Here is a 6,000-nt window from a genome sequence, read left to right on the forward strand (position 1 = left end):
AATTATTCTTGCAGCATTTCTGCACCGACTCCTCGTTAATAATAATTTCTGTCTGTCCTAAATATCAACCAATGGCTCTTCCTGCTGAGGGATTCCCAGGACACTGGTTTAACATTCCAGGAATTGCTGTTCCAGGGTAACACAATCCATTTCCACAGTGGTCACGGGGAACAGTTTCATAATAGGAAAAAAATGAGGAGGAAAAATTAAATTTCCCAGCAAAACTGTGGATGCTCCATCCTGGGAAGTGTCCAAGGCTGGAAGGGCCTGGAGCAATCTGGGATAGGGGAAGGATTCCCTGCCCATGGGATGGGATGAGCTTTAAGGTCACTTTTACCCCAAAATATCCCAGGATTCTGTGATTCCATAAAATCCCCTCCTCCAAACCTCCAAAAGGAACAATGTTCCCAAAAAAAAAAAGATTTATTTTAACTGAAATTCAGCCTAAAAAGAGGAAGGAAGGAAGAGGAGGAAGGGAAAAATCCTGAGGTTCTGAGCTGCCACTTCCTGGAATAAATCCAATTTTACCCCATTATCCTGCAGCAAGGCAGAGGGAAATTCCTGCCCCAAACCCTGCAGGGCTGGGAGCAGGAAAAGCAGGATTTGGGGTAGGAAACAGGAGGAAACTGAGGAACCTGCCAGCGTTTCCTGGAACTGACCCCACGCAATGCCGGGGGTGGGGATTATGAGGCTGCAAATCCAAGACAATTCCAGATTCCAATCCTTGATTTGCCTTTTGAGATTAAAAATCTGTTTTCTCTGGATATAAACCAACAGTTCGGGATTTTCTCCTGTACCCCCCCCAGCCCCTGGATACCCCCACAGCCAGGCCATGCCCAGAATGACCAATATTGAATTTTTTGAGGCTCAGAAACACAGAATCCATCCCTGCTCCCTGAAAAACCTCTTCATTCCCTTTCCCAACATCCCTGCAAGGTAAGATAAACAAAGATACAGCAAAAATCCCAATTCATGAGCTGCATTTTCCCACCAGTGCTGGGAATTTAATTCTTTAGTGAAACTTGGGGTAATTTCTGACTGAAAAAGTGGAAATTGCAGCAGCACAGGGTGGGGGGAAGGAAATTAAAGCGTGTTCAGAAGAAACTCAGCGGAATTTTGGGCAATTAGAGAATTCCAGACTGGTTTGGATGGGAAGGGATCTTAAATCCCATCATTCCATCCCTGTCCCAATGTCCAACCTGGCCTTGGGCACTGCCAGGGATCCAGGGGCAGCCCCAGCTGCTCTGGGAATTCCAGCCCAGCCAGGAATTCCCAATTCCCAATCTCCCACCCATCTCTGCCCTCTGGCAGGGCCTGGATCCTTCCCTTCTCCAGGGGAACATTCCCGGGGCTCTGAGCTCTGCCTGGATCCTTCCCTTCTCCAGGGGAACATTCCCGGGGCTCTGAGCTCTGCCTGGATCCTTCCCTTCTCCAGGGGAACATTCCCGGGGCTCTGAGCTCTGCCTGGATCCTTCCCTTCTCCAGGGGAACATTCCCGGGGCTCTGAGCTCTGCCTGGATCCTTCCCTTCTCCAGGGGAACATTCCCGGGGCTCTGAGCTCTGCCTGGATCCTTCCCTTCTCCAGGGGAACATTCCCAGCTCTCCCAGCCCCTCTGGCCTCCCTCCAGGAGGTCCCAGCCCCTCATTCCCAAAGTGGCTCTCCTGTAAATCCGGCTCAGCCGAGCCCTGAGCTGCTCCTTAATCCTCTGGCTCATCACGGATGAAGTGTCCTAATCCTCGGCAGGACAGGAATAACCTGGCCATGGAAATCCCCAAATTCAATCCCAAAGAAAATCTGAGGAGTTGTCCGGTTTCTCACCCAGCTCTGTCACTGATTGGGCAGAGTTGGAATTCCAGAGTCCAGCTTCATCCCGGGCACGTAATTAAATCTTCCTAATTAACATCAGCACCCCGAGACCTCAGCGTGACCTCACAATCCTGCAGGACTCCAACTTTTCTTGGCCACCTGCGCTCCCAGGAAAACCAACCCTGACCGCCCACAGCCATCTGCTTGGATAAGGATACAAAACTCAAAATTCTTACCAGGCAAGCATTGTTCCCAGCCTAAAAATTCCCATTTGCATGGAATGAAATGAAGCAGAGCTGAACATTTTACCCACCAAAAGTGCTTTTAAGGCCGCCCTAAATCCCTAAAAAAGGAGGAATTCCGTGAGCTGGGCCTGGCCAGGAGCAGGCTGGGGTGGGACAGGGAAATCAGGGAATGTCGCATTCCCGAGGCTCCAGGGATGTCAGGCTTGGTGGGACTGGTGGGAGTGGTCCTGGAGGTCCCTTCCAGCCCGGGAATTCCAGGATTCTGGGATCTGAGGAAGCCGTGGAGCACAGACCCCATGGAGCTGAATTCCCTCCCTTTTCCCCATGCAGCAGATCAGGAGAGAACCCAAATTTCTGAGCGCCGAGAGCCCCCGTGACAGCCAAGAAATTGTTTAAAGAAAAGAAATTGTTTAAAGAAAATAAATTGTTTAAAGGCAATAAATTCTGGAAATCTCACTGGCTCCCACTCCAAACTCATCCCCACAAAGGGCTGGAATCTCCTCTCTCCATCCCTGGCTCATTCCTGCCTCTTCTCCTGCTTTCACTCTGTGAGATTTCAAAATACAGCAGGAAAAATCCCCATTTTTTCCCGTGCCCATAAATGTGCAGCCACGTGGAGCTCAATTCTCCCACATTCCCAGGCAAATTTTTCCTTGGATTCACCCGCAGGGGCAAAACCCGGTGGAATTTTCTAGCATTAAAAAAAAAATAAAAATAAATAAATGAATAAAGGAGATACTCCAAATTCCTTTTTTCCAGGCAAATCCTGAGCCACGATTTCCTGCAAACCCCAAAATTCCATTAAATGGAGGAGGCAGGAATTCCATCCCGCCCCACGCATTCCCACATTTACAGCAGCCCGAGTTTTGCCGGGGGTGCTCATTCCCAAAAACCAGGAGCTGTTTTTGGAGCAGGTGGGAAGAAGGTGGGAACAGCCAGAAAACCCCAGAACTGTGTGGGATCGTGCCCCTCCTCCCCTCCCAGCTTGAATTGGAAAAAAAAAAAATTAAAAAGCAGATTTTTTTCTCTTCAAAAAAAACAGCTTTTTACACCAGAAAAGCAGACATTGACCCAAAAAAAACCCCAGATTTTTAAACGAGAAAATCACTTTTGTTAGCACAAGTAAAGCGGATTTTTAGACAAAAAAAAAACACTTTTTTTTTTAGCACAAAAATAAAGCAGGGTTTTGCTCCAAAAAATGAGGTTTTTATGCAAGAAAAACAGATTTTTACCACCAAAAAAAAAAAAAAGGAGGATTTTACTCAAGAAAATGAGATTTTTGCACACAAAAGCAGCTTTTTTTACTGGTATTTTCTTAAAGTGTGCTTTCATCGACAACACAAAACACCAAATGTACAGCACAAGGGGAAAATTTTAAAAATACCAAAAACCGCATACAACCCCCCCAAATATAACCTCAAAACTCCTAAAAATCCCATAAAAACTCAAGTTTTAAGGCCTCGCCTCCCCCTCAAAGCCACCAAGAGTTAAAATAATCTTGGCCTCCGTCATTCCCAGCGTGCCTTAATCTCCCGGTAATCTTTCCTCCCCCTTTTCCCAGCGCCCAAGAAAATTCCAGCCCTTTTTTCCCGACAAAAAACAGCTTTTACCAGTTATTTTCTCTTTATCCATTCAGATTGATTCCGTTTCTAATGAAAAAATGGAAAATAATCTCGATTTTCTGCCAGCTCGGAAGGGGTTTTCTCCCAATTCCTGGGAAAGCAGTGGGCATCCCAACTTTAGGATTTTCTGGGAAAATCCCAGTTTTTACCAGCCGAGCCAAATCCCACTTCCAGCAGCGTGGGATGTTTCTATCCTTATTGCCACGCGGGAGGAATGTAAGTGGGATTGAAATGGAATTTCAGGGGAATTTCAGTGGAATTTAAGCGGAATCATCCCGGTGCATCACTGGGAAAAAGCACCGGGAAAAACGGGAAGCAGCGAGGCTGAGGCGCTTCCAGGGAAACCTGCGGCTGGAAGAGCCCCAGGCGAGATTCCAGGGAATCCTGACAGCCCAAAGCAGAATTCCAGGGAATCCTGGCAGCCCAAAGCAGAATTCCAGGGAATCCTGGCAGCCCAATCGAGAATTCCAGGGAATCCTGACAGCCCAAAGGAGAATTCCAGGGAATCCTGGCAGCCCAAAGCCCGCAGCAGAATTCCAGGGAATCCTGGCAGCCCAAAGCCCAAAGCAGAATTCCAGGGAATCCTGGCAGCCCAAAGCAGAATTCCAGGGAATCCTGGAAGCCCGCAGCAGAATTCCAGGGAAGCCTAGGGTTGCAATCCAGAACCCCAGCCGTTATTCCCGGGAATGCTGACATCCCTCAGTGCCGTTCCAGGAAAAGGCAGGGATGAAGGGATAACGCTCCATACCAGCGGCAGCCTCGGCGCGGTTTTCCAGGGATTTTTGGATCCTCCCGGCGGCGCTCCCGGGGCAGCTCCCGAGCGGATCCCGGCCGGGCCGGGTCAGGGCCGGTCACGCATCGCCCGCCCGGCTGAGCCCGGATTAAGGAGAGCTCCCGGAAAGCCGGGACCGGGCTGGGATAACGGAGCCGGGAGAGATTCCTCGGGATAACGGAGCCGGGAGAGATTCCTCGGGATAACGGAGCCGGAGCGAGGGATCCCCGGGATAACGGAGCCGGAGCGAGGGATCCCCGGGATAACGGAGCCAGAGCGAGGGAATCCTCGGGATAACGGAGCCGGGAGAGAGAGATTCCTCAGGATAACAGAGCCGGAGCGAGGGGATCCTCGGGATAACGGAGCCGGGAGATCCTTCCGGATAATGGGGTTGGGAGCGAGGGGATTCCCGGGAAAACGGAGCCGGAGCGAGGGGATTCCCGGGATAACGGAGCCGGGGCTGAAGGAGCGGGGGGAGCCCGGCACGGACCCTCCCGGCCTCACCGGCGGCGGAGCCCCGAGCTCAGAACCGCCCGGGGGGCTCAGCCGTGCCCGGGGGGCTCAGCCGTGCCCGGGGGGCTCAGCCGTGCCCGGGGGGATCAGCCGTGCCCGGGGTCGTTCAGCAGCTCCAGTCCGGGGCTCAGCAGGGTCCTGGAGGGCTCAGCACCACCCGGGGGTTCAGCCCCGACAGTCCTGGGGGGCTCAGCAGCATCCAGGGGAGCTCAGCAGCATCCAGGAGGGCTCAGCAGAATCCAGGGGGGTTCAGCTGCATCCAGGGGGATTCAGCAGCATCCAGGGGGGCTCAGCTGCATCCAGGGGGGTTCAGCAGCATCCAGGGGGATTCAGCAGCATCCAGGGGGGTTCAGCAGCATCCAGGGGGGCTCAGCTGCATCCAGGGGGGTTCAGCAGCATCCAGGGGGGCTCAGCTGCATCCAGGGGGATTCAGCAGCATCCAGGGGGGTTCAGCCCCGACAGTCCTGGGGGGCTCAGCAGCATCCAGGGGGGTTCAGCAGCATCCAGGGGGGCTCAGCTGCATCCAGGGGGGCTCAGCTGCATCCAGGGGTTCAGCAGCATCCAGGGGGGCTCAGCTGCATCCAGGGGGGCTCAGCGCGGAGCCGCCGCCCTCCTCCTCCTCCCCATGGCCGGGGCAGAGCGGGAGCGGCCCCGGGAGCGGCCCCGCCTCGGCCGCAATGGCCGCGGCTCCCGCGATGCTGCGGCGGGGCCGGGGGCAGCGGGGAGCGACGGGAGAGGAGGAGCAGGGATGGGGAGGGATGGGGAGGGATGGGGAGGGACGGGCAGGGATGATGAGGGGTGGGGAGGGATGGGGAGGGATGGGGAGGGGTGGGGAGGGGTGGGGAGGGGTGGGGAGGGGTGGGGAGGGGTGGGGAGGGGTGGGGAGGGGTGGGGAGGGATGGGGAGGGATGGGAGGGATGGGAGGGATGGGGAGGGGTGGGCAGGGACGGGCAGGGATGGGCAGGGATGGGGAGGGATGGGAGGGATGGGGAGGCAGGAAGGGAGGCAGGAAGGGAGGCAGGGATGGGCAGGGATGAAGGG

The 6,000-nt window shown here is 54.1% G+C and overlaps 1 protein-coding gene across 6 annotated transcripts in view; it reads right to left on the reverse strand.

The window, feature by feature from the left end:
* GALNT13 (polypeptide N-acetylgalactosaminyltransferase 13) overlaps window positions 1-5,702 on the reverse strand; it is a 49,521-nt gene extending 43,819 nt beyond the window's left edge. For 4 of the 6 annotated variants that reach the window (XR_014956435.1, XR_014956434.1, XR_014956433.1 and 1 more), the window contains exon 1: window positions 4,423-5,700. The gene's annotated coding sequence lies outside the window, so the exon portion shown is untranslated. Of the gene's footprint in view, window positions 1-1,819; window positions 4,029-4,422 lie in introns of those variants that run through there. The other 2 variants (XM_085584073.1, XM_085584074.1) reach the window with 2 other exon arrangements.
* Window positions 5,703-6,000: the final 298 nt, after the last annotated feature.

Source organism: Lonchura striata, chromosome 7, assembly GCF_050655825.1.
Source record: "Lonchura striata isolate lonStrDom1 chromosome 7, ASM5065582v1, whole genome shotgun sequence".
NCBI lineage: Eukaryota > Metazoa > Chordata > Aves > Passeriformes > Estrildidae > Lonchura > Lonchura striata.